Source organism: Arachis ipaensis, chromosome B1, assembly GCF_059453495.1.
Source record: "Arachis ipaensis isolate K30076 ecotype BB chromosome B1, ASM5945349v1, whole genome shotgun sequence".
NCBI lineage: Eukaryota > Viridiplantae > Streptophyta > Magnoliopsida > Fabales > Fabaceae > Arachis > Arachis ipaensis.
The window spans coordinates 41038062-41048949 of NC_142436.1; the positions used below are offsets into that span (position 1 = coordinate 41038062).

Genomic DNA, 10888 nt, shown 5'->3' on the forward strand with positions numbered 1-10888 from the left:
TATCAAACACTTGGTGTGCATGAAAATAAAATAATATTAAAATGCATTAAAATAAATTCTAAAACTACCAAAGCAAGAAAATCATAACAACAACTAAAGAAGGCAATAAATGACATGAAAACATAAATTGCATTAATTAAAATTAAAGTTAACAAAAGTGTTCATAAACATAAAAATGACAAAATAAAGGAAATAACAAGAGAAATGAAGAAGAATAAAGAAGCAATAACAATAAATGACAAGGAAAAGTAAATAGAAACAAGAATTAAAAGTAGAAATTACAAGAAATTAAACTAAAGAACCCTAATTCTAGAGAGAGGGGGAGCTTCTCTCTCTAGAGAATTATACTAAAACATGATAAAAGCTAACTCTAATTGCCCCCCTTGTTTCCACTTGAATTGGGGTTGAAATAGCTTCAGAAATGGATTGGACTGGGTTCTGGAGGCCCAGAATTCGCCCCCAGTAATTTGCAATTAATGAGCTGACGTAATTTGGGTCACGCGTACGTGTCGTTTGCACAAAAAATCCATCCACGCATACGCATCGCTCGCAAATCCTCGTTGTGCATACACACGCACACTTGTGCGTACGCACGCGTGCTGAAACTTCAAAACTCCATTTCTTCATGGTTTCTTCCCTTTTGCATGCTCTTTTTCTCACTTCTTCAACCCATGCTTGCCTTGAAAACTTGGAATTACTTAGCAAACATATCAAGGCATCATATGGAATTAAAGTGGGTAAAATTTAGCAATTATAAGGCCTAAAAAGCATGTTTTCACTTTCAAGCACAATTTAGGAAGAAATCATGAAACTATGCTATCTCAATGGATAAGTGTAGGAAAGGTTGATGAAATCCACCCAAATAGAGCAAATAAATACCTTGAAATGTGGATTCATCAATGATCTCTCAATATCTCACTGGGATGCAAACTGCAGCTGGCAGTAATCAGGAAGCTTCTCTTGAAGATAAAGCTTATGATCCTGATCAACCCACCATGGAAGAGGTGAATTATATGGGAGAAGCCTATGGAAACACCTACAACCCTTCATGGAGGAACCATACTAACCTCTCATGGAAGGATCAACAGAAACCTCAGTAAGGTTTCAATCAAGGTGGTAGGAACCAGAATAGGTTCAACAACAGACCACCATTCCCATCTTCTCAAGCGAATATAGAGACCACTAAGTAGAGCCTTTCTGACTTAGCCACTCTAGTCTCTAGCCTCACTAAGACCACCCACAGTTTCATTAATGAAACAAGGTCCTCCATTAGAAACTTGGAGGTACAAGTTGGTCAATTGAGCAAGAGGATCCCTGAGATCCCTCCTAACACTCTCCCCAGTAATACTGAGGTTAAGCCTAGAGAAGAGTGCAAGGCCATAACCATGGTGGTTGAGGCCGAATTGGAGGAGAATGGAAAGGCATTGAACGCCAGTGAAGAAGCCTTCACTGGGCGTTCAATGCCCACAAGCCCAGAACCAAAGGAAACCATAAAGACAATTGAGATTCCTTTGAATGCTCTTCTGCAGTGCATAGGTTCTGATGACTACTCATCCTCAAGTGAGGATGAAGACACTAGGGAAGAGCAATTTGCTCGTTTCCTAGGAGCTCTGATGAAACTGAATGCCAAGCTATTTGGTACAAAGGCTCTGGAGGAAGAACCTCCACTGCTTACCAAAGAACTCCATGCTTTGGTTTAGCAAGAGCTACCTCAAAAGCTTCCAGACCCTGGACGCTTTCTGACTCCTTGCACCATAGGCATTATGACCTTTGAAAAGGCTCTATGTGACCTAGGTTCAAGTATTAACCTCATGCCACTCTCAGTAATGGAGAAGCTGGGCATACTTGGGGTACAAGCTGCATACGTCTCTTTAGAGATGGCAGATAAGACAATGAAGAAGCCTTATGGCTTAGTGGAGGATGTCTTGGTTAAAGTTGAGAACCACTACATCCCTACAAACTTCATTGTCTTGGACATAGGAGAGGATGAGGATGACTGTGTCATCCTTGGAAGACCTTTTCTAGCCACAGCCAATGCTATCATTGATGTGGCTAAGGGAGAACAAACCCTAAAGTTAGGGGAGGATCACATCTTGTTCAAGATGCCTCATCTTAATTCTCCCTCTAAAAGAGAGATAACAGTGCAACACTGATAAGCGGATAATTTATACGCTTTTTGACATTGTTTTTAGTATGTTTTTAGTAGGATCTAGTTACTTTTAGGGATGTTTTCATTAGTTTTTATGTTAAATTCACATTTCTGGACTTTACTATGAGTTTGTGTGTTTTTCTGTGATTTCAGGTATTTTCTGGCTGAAATTGAGGGACTTGAGCAGAAATCAGATTCAGAGGTTGAAAAAGGACTACTGATGCTGTTGGATTCTGACCTCCCTGCACTCAAAGTGGATTTTCTGGAGCTACAGAACTTGAAGTGGCGCGCTTCCAATTGCGTTGGAAAGTAGACATCCAGGGCTTTCCAGAAATATATAATAGTCCATACTTTGGCCAAGAATAGACGACGTAAACTGGCGTTCAACGCCAGCCTTCTGCCCAAATCTGGCGTCCAGCGCCAGGAAAGGATCCAAAACCAGAGTTGAACGCCCAAACTGGCACAGAAACTGGCGTTCAACTCCACAAATGGCCTCTGCACGTGCTACACTTAAGCTCAGCTCAAACACACACCAAGTGGGCCCAGGAAGTGGATTTATGCATCAATTACTTACTCATGTAAACCCTAGTAGCTAGTTTATTATAAATAGGACCTTTTACTAGTCTTTTTGACAATCTTTGGTCTCAGTTTTAATCTATTGTTCATCTTAGGAGACTATTGATCACGCTTTAGGGGGCTGGCCATCTCGGCCATGCCTGAACCTTCACTTATGTATTTTCATACGGTAGAGTTTCTACACTCCATAGATTAAGGTGTGGAGCTCTGCTGTTCCTCAAAGATTAATGCAAAGTACTACTGTTTTCTATTCAATTCTTCTTATTTCTCTTCTAAGATATCCATTCGCACCCAAGAACGTGATGAAGGTGATGATTATGTGTGACGCTCATCATCCTTCTCCTTTATGAACACGTGCCTGACAAACACTTCTGTTCTACATGAAAGAAGCTAGAATGAATATCTCTTAGATCTCCTAACCAGAATCTTCGTGGCGTAAGCTAGAATGATGGCGGCATTCAAGAGAATCCGGAAGGTCTAAACCTTGTCTGTGGTATTCTGAGTAGGATTCAATGATTGAATGACTGTGACGAGCTTCAAACTCGCGATTGTTGGGCGTTAGTGACAGACGCAAAAGGAGGGTGAATCCTATTCCAGCATGATCGAGAACCGACAGATGAATAGCCGTGCCGTGACAGGGTGCGTGAGCATATTATTCACTGAGAGGAGGGGATGTAGCCACTGACAACGGTGATGCCCTTGCATACAGCCAGCCATGGAAAGGAGTGAGACTGATTGGATGAAGATAGCAGGAAAGCAGAGGTTCAGAGGAACAAAAAGCATCTCCATTCGCTTATCTGAAATTCCTACCAATGATTTACATAAGTATCTCTATCCCTATTTTATTAGATAATATTCGAAAACACCATTATCACTTTATATCTCCCTGACTGAGATTTACAAGGTGACCATAGCTTGCTTCATACCGACAATCTCCGTGGGATTCGACCCTTACTCACGTAAGGTATTACTTGGACGACCCAGTGCACTTGCTGGTTAGTTGTATCGAAGTTGTGACAATTATGAATTAAGATCAAAGCACCAAGTTGCTCACGTTGCCGGGGATTGTTTGAGCCTGGACATCACAATTTCGTGCACTAAGTTTTTGGCGCCGTTGCCGGGGATTGTTTGAGTTTGGACAACTGACGGTTCATCTTGTTGCTCAGATTAGGTAATTTTCTTTTTATTTTCTTTTCAAAAATTTTTCAAAAATATTTTCAAAATTCTCTCTTCTGTTTTCGAAAAAAAAAATGTTTTCAAAAATATTATTTTTCTTCAGAATTTTTAAGAATGAATTCTAGTGTTTCATGAAGCATGCTAAAGCCTGGCTGGCTGAAAAGCCATGTCTAAATTCTTTTGGACTGAGGTTTCGGATTAAAATGGAATGAATTACATTCATATGTTTGCTGAAGCTTGGCTGGCCATTGGCCATGTCTAGTGTTTTGGACTGGAGCTTTCATTGAAAGCTTGGCTGGCTAGTGAGCCATGTCTAATTCCTGGACTGAAGTTTTAGACTAACATGGCAAGATTCCTGGAATTCATATTAAAAATTTTGGAATCCTTATTTTTTCTTTTTCATATAATTTTCGAAAAAAATCCAAAAAAATTAGAAAATCAAAAAATTCAAAAATATTTTTCTGTTTCTTGTTTGAGTCTTGAGTCATGTTATAAGTTTGGTGTCACTTGCATATGCATCTAGCATTTTTCGAAAATATCATGCAATCATAGTGTTCTTCATGATCTTCAAGTTGTTCTTGGTAAGTCTTCTTGTTTGATCTTGATGATTTTTTGTTTTGTGTCTTTTCATGTTTATCATATGCATTCTTGAATTCTTAGTGCCTAAGCATTAAAGAATTCTAAGTTTGGTGTCTTGCATGTTTTCTTTGCATTAAAAATTTTTCAAAAATATGTTCTTGATGTTCATCATGACATTCAAAATGTTCTTGGTGTTCATCTTGACATTCATAGCATTCTTGCATGCATTCATTGTTTTGATCTAAAAATTTCATGCATTGCATCATTTTTCTTGTTTTTCTCTTGCATCATAAAAATTCAAAAAAAAAAAAAAATTATATCTTTCCCTTTTTCTCTCATTAAATTCAAAAATTTGAGTTGACTTTTTCAAAATTTTTTAAAATCAAGTTGTTTCTCATGAGTCAAATCAAATTTTCAATTTGAAAATCTTATCTTTTTCAAAATCCTTTTTCAAAAATCAAATCTTTTTCAAAATTCTTAGTTATTTTCGAAAATTCCAAAAATATTTTTCAAAAATCTTTTTCTTATTTTTATACCAAACTTTCGAAAATAACTAATCAATTAATGTTTTGATTCAAAAATTTCAAGTTTGTTACTTGCTTGTTAAGAAAGATTCAAACTTTGAGTTCTAGAATCATATCTTGTGATTTCTTGTGAATCAAGTCATTAATTGTGATTTTAAAAATCAAATCTTTTTCAAAAACTAATTTCTATCATATCTTTTCAAAAATATCTTCTTATCTTATCTTTTTCAAAAATATCTTTTTCAAATTATCTTTTCTAACTTCCTAACTTCTTATCTTTTCAAAATTTGTTTCAACTAACTAACTAACTTTTTGTTTGTTTCTTAACTTTTTCAAAACCACCTAACTAACTCTCTCTCTCTCTCATTTTCGAAAATATCTTCTCTCTTTTTCAAAAATTTCTTTTTAATTAACTAATTATTTTTATTTTTTTTAATTTCAAAAATTTTTGAGAAAATTACTAACATTTTTTTCAAAAACCATTTTCGAAAATCACTAACTCTTTTTCAAAAATTATTTTCGAAAATTCCCTCCTTCTCTCTCATCTTATTCTATTTATTTATTCATCTACTAACATCTCTTCCTCACATCATCACCAAATTCGAACCCCCTCCTCTATCTGTGTTCGAATTTCTTCTTCTTCTTTTCTACTAACAATAAGGAACCTCTTTACTGTGACATAGAGGATTCCTCTTCTTTTCTTTTTCTCTCCTCTTTCTTATGAGCAAGGACAGAGAAAAAGGCATTCTTGTTGAAGCTGATCCAGAACCTGAAAGGACTCTGAAGAGAAAATTAAGAGAAGCTAAATTACAACAATCCAGAGACAACTTGATTGAAAATTTCGAACAAGTAAAGGAGATGGCAGCCGAACCCAACAACAATGCAAGGAGAATGCTTGGTGAATTCACTGCACCTAATTCCAATTTACATGGAAGAAGCATCTCCATTCCTGCCATTGGAGCAAACAACTTTGAGCTGAAACCTCAGTTAGTTTCTCTGATGCAGCAGAACTGCAAGTTTCATGGACTTCCATCTGAAGATCCTTTTCAGTTCTTAACTGAATTCTTGCAGATATGTGATACTGTTAAGACTAATGGAGTAGATCCTGAAGTCTACAGGCTCATGCTTTTCCCTTTTGCTGTAAGAGACAGAGCTAGATTATGGTTGGATTCTCAACCTAAAGACAGCCTGAACTCTTGGGATAAGCTGGTCACGGCTTTCTTAGCTAAGTACTTTCCTCCTCAAAAGTTGAGCAAGCTTAGAGCTGATGTTCAAACCTTCAGACAGAAAGAAGGTGAATCCCTCTATGAAGCTTGGGAAAGATACAAACATTTGACCAAAAAGTGTCCTTCTGACATGCTTTCAGAATGGACCATCCTGGATATATTCTATGATGGTTTATCTGAGCTATCAAAGATGTCACTGGACACTTCTGCAGGTGGATCCATTCACCTAAAGAAAACGCCTGCAGAAGCTCAAGAACTCATTGACATGGTTGCTAGTTCATGTACACTTCTGAAAGGAATCCTGTGAGTAATAGGACGCCTATGAAGAAGGGAGTTCTTTAAGTTGATACTCTGAATGCCATATTGGCTCAAAACAAAATATTGACTTAGCAAGTCAATATGATTTCTCAGAGTCTGCATGGAATGCAAGCTGCATCCAACAATACTCAAGAGGCATCTTCTGAAGAAGAAGCCTATGATCCTGAGAACCCTGCAATAGCAGAGGTAAATTACTTAGGTGAACCTTATGGAAACACCTATAACTCAACATGGAGAAATCATCCAAATTTCTCATGGAAGGATCAAAAGCCCCAACAAGGCTTTAATAATGGTGGAAGAAACAGGTTTAGCAATAGCAAGCCTTTTCCAGCATCCACTCAGCAACAGATAGAGAACTCTGAACAAAATGCCTTTAATTTAGCAAATCTAGTCTCTGATCTATCTAAGGCCACTGTAAGTTTCATGAATGAAACAAGGTCTTCCATTAGAAATCTGGAAGCACAAGTGGGCCAGCTGAGTAAAAGGATCACTGAAATCCCTCCTAGTACTCTCCCAAGCAATACAGAAGAGAATCCAAAAGGAGAGTGCAAGGCCATTGACATAAGCGCCATGGCCGAACCTGTGAGGAGAGGAGAGGAAGTGAATCCCAAGGAGGAAGACCTCCTGGGACGTCCAGTGGTCAATAAGGAGCTTCCCTCTGAGGAACCAAAGGACTCTGAGGCTCATCTAGCGACCATAGAGATTCCATTGAACCTCCTTATGCCCTTCATGAGCTCTGATGAGTATTCCTCTTCTGAAGAGAATGAGGATGTTACTGAAGAGCAAACTGCCAAGTTTCTTGGTGCAGTCATGAAGCTAAATGCCAAATTATTTGGCATTGATACTTGGAAAGTTGAACCTCCCTTGTTTATCAATGAACTAAGTGATCTGGATCAACTGACATTGCCTCAGAAGAGACAGGATCCTGGAAAGTTCATAATACCCTGCACCATAGGCACCATGATCTTTAAGGCTCTGTGTGACCTTGGTTCAGGAATAAACCTCATGCCCCTCTCTGTAATAGAGAAACTGGGAATCTATGGGGTGCAAGCTGCTAAAATCTCATTAGAGATGGCAGACAGCTCAAGAAAACAGGCATATGGACAAGTAGAGGACGTGTTAGTAAAGGTTGAAGGCCTTTACATCCCTGCTGATTTCATAGTCCTGGATACTGGAAAGGAAGAGGATGAATCCATCATCCTAGGAAGACCTTTCCTGGCCACAGCAAGAGCTGTGATTGATGCTGACAGAGGTGAAATATTCCTTCAATGGAATGAGAAGTCCCTTGTGTTTAAAACTCAAGGATCTCCCTCTGCAACCATGGAGAGGAAGCAGAAAAAGATTCTCTCCAAGCAGAGTCAACCCGAGCCCCCACAGTCAAACTCTAAGTTTGGTGTTGGGAGGCCACAACCAAACTCTAAGTTTGGTGTTGAACTCCCATATCCAAACTCTAAGTTTGGTGTTGGAGAGTCTCAACAAAGCTCTGCACATCTGTGAGGCTCCATGAGAGCCCACTGTCAAGCTATTGACATTAAAGAAGCGCTTGTTGGGAGGCAACCCAATGTTTATCTAATTCTTATTTTTATTGTTTTTCATGTTTTCTTAGGTTCATGATCATGTGGAGTCACAAAATAAATATAAAAATTGAAAACGGAATCAAAAACAGCAGAAGAAAAATTACACCCTGGAGGAGCATCTGTCTGGCGTTCAGCGCCATAACAGAGCATGGTTCTGGCGCTGAACGCCCAAAATGGGCAGCTTCTGGGCGCTGAACGCCAGAACAGGCATGGTTCTGGCGTTCAACGCCAGAAATGGCACACAGATGGGCGTTGAACGCCCAAAATGGCCACCAACCTGGCGCTGAACGCCCAGAGTTGGATACAAAGGCATTTTTACATGCCTAATGGGTGCAGGGATGTAAATCCTTGAACACCTCAGGATCTGTGGACCCCACAGGATCCCCACCTACCTCCACTCACTTCTTCTCACCACTCTCTTTCACACAACCCCATAAACACTCTTACCCAAAAACCCTTCACCAATCACCTCAAACTCTCTTCCCCATCACCTCTTCACCACTCACATCCACCCACTCTTCCCAATAAACCTACCTCATAAACTCCACCTACCTTCAAAATTCAAGACCAATTTCCCACCCAAACCCACCCATATGGCCGAACCTTAACCCCCCTCCATTCCCTATATAAAGACCTCCATTCTTCACCAAATTCACACAACACACCCCTCTACACTCTCCTTAGCCGAAACCACATCTCCCTCTCCCTCTCCATATTTCTTCTTCTTCGTCTTCTACTCTTTTGTTTATTGCTCGAGGGCGAGCAATATTCTAAGTTTGGTGTGGTAAAAGCATAGCTTTTTTGTTTTTCCATTACCATTGATGGCACCTAAGACCGGAGAATCCTCTAGAAGAGGGAAAGGGAAGATAAAAGCTTCCACATCCGAGTCATGGGAGATGGAAAGGTTCATCTCCAAAGCCCATCAAGACCACTTCTATGATGTTGTGGCCAAGAAGAAGGTGATCCCTGAGGTCCCTTTTAAACTCAAAAGAAATGAGTATCCGGAGATCCGACATGAAATTCAAAGAAGAGGTTGGGAAGTTCTAACAAATCCCATCCAACAAGTCGGCATCCTAATGGTTCAAGAGTTCTATGCCAATGCATGGATCACCAAGAACCATGATCAAAGTAAGAACCCGGATCCAAAGAACTATGTTACAATGGTTCGGGGGAAATACTTAGATTTTAGTCCGGAGAATGTGAGGTTGGCGTTCAACTTGCCATACATGGAAGAAAACGCACGCCCCTACACAAGGAGAGTCAACTTTGATCAAAGGTTAGACCAAGTCCTTATGGACATATGTGTAGAAGGAGCTCAATGGAAGATCGACTCCAAAGGCAAGCCGGTTCAACTAAGAAGATTGGACCTCAAGCCTATTGCTAGAGGATGGTTGGAGTTTATTCAATGCTCAATGATTCCCACTAGCAACCGGTCTGAAGTTACTATAGACCGGGCCATCATGATCCATAGCATCATGATTGGAGAAGAGGTGGAAGTTCATGAGATTATACCTCAAGAACTCTACAAGGTGGCTGACAAGTCCTCCACCATGGCAAGGTTAGCCTTTCCTCACCTCATTTGCCACCTATGCAATTCAGCTGGGATTGACATAGAGGGAGATATCCTCATTAAAGAGGAAAAGCCCATCACTAAGAAAAAGATGGAGCAAGCAAGAGAGCCCAGTCATGGAGCTCAAGAGGCGTATGAAGCTCATCACCATGAGATTCCGGAAATGCCTCAAATGCACTTTCCTCCACAAAACTATTGGGAGCAAATCAACACCTCCCTAGGAGAATTGAGCTCCAATATGGGACAACTAAGGGTGGAACATCAAGAGCACTACATCATGCTCTATGAAATAAGAGAAGATCAAAAAGCAATGAGGGAGGAGCAACAAAGACAAGGAAGAGACATAGAAGAGCTCAAGGACATCATTGGTTCCTCAAGAAGGAAACGCCACCATCACTAAGGTGGATTCATTCCTTGTTCTTATTTCTTCTGTTTTTCGTTTTCTATGTTATGTGCTTATCTATGTTTGTGCCTTCATTACATGATCATTAGTAGTTAGTAACTTTGTCTTAAAGATATGAATGTCCTATGAATCCATCACCTCTCTTAAATGAAAAATGTTTTAATTCAAAAGAACAAGAAGTACATGAGTTTCGAATTTATCCTTGAACTTAGTTTAATTATATTGATGTGGTGACAATGCTTCTTGTTTTCTGAATGTATGCTTGAACAGTGCATATGTCTTTTGAAGTTGTTGTTTAAGAATGTTAAATATGTTGGCTCTTGAAAGAATGATGACTAGGAGACATGTTATTTGATAATCTGAAAAATCATAAAAATGATTCTTGAAGCAAGAAAAAGCAGCAAAGAACAAAGCTTGCAGAAAAAAAAAATATAAAGAAAAAGAAAAAGCAAGCAGAAAAAGCCAATAACCCTTAAAACCAAAAGGCAAGGGCAAATAAAAAGGATCCCAAGGCTTTGAGCATCAGTGGATAGGAGGGCCTAAAGGAATAAAATCCTGGTCTAAGCGGCTAAACCAAGCTGTCCCTAACCATGTGCTTGTGGCGTGTAGGTGTCAAGTGAAAACTTGAGACTGAGCGGTTAAAGTCAAGGTCCAAAGCAAAAACAAAGAGTGTGCTTAAGAACCCTGGACACCTCTAATTGGGGACTTTAGCAAAGCTGAGTCACAATCTGAAAAGGTTCACCCAATTATGTGTCTGTGGCATTTATGTATCCGGTGGTAATACTGGAAA

The 10888-nt window shown here is 39.4% G+C and overlaps 1 non-coding gene and 1 pseudogene across 1 annotated transcript; one reads left to right on the forward strand and one right to left on the reverse strand.

Moving 5' to 3' along the window:
• The first annotated feature begins 5724 nt into the window (after positions 1–5724).
• LOC148576315 (uncharacterized) lies at positions 5725–8045 on the forward strand (annotated as a pseudogene).
• Positions 6259–6366, reverse strand: LOC148576316 (small nucleolar RNA R71). Its single transcript, XR_015902850.1, has one exon. It is a non-coding gene; the product is annotated as a small nucleolar RNA R71 (small nucleolar RNA).
• Positions 8046–10888: the final 2843 nt, after the last annotated feature.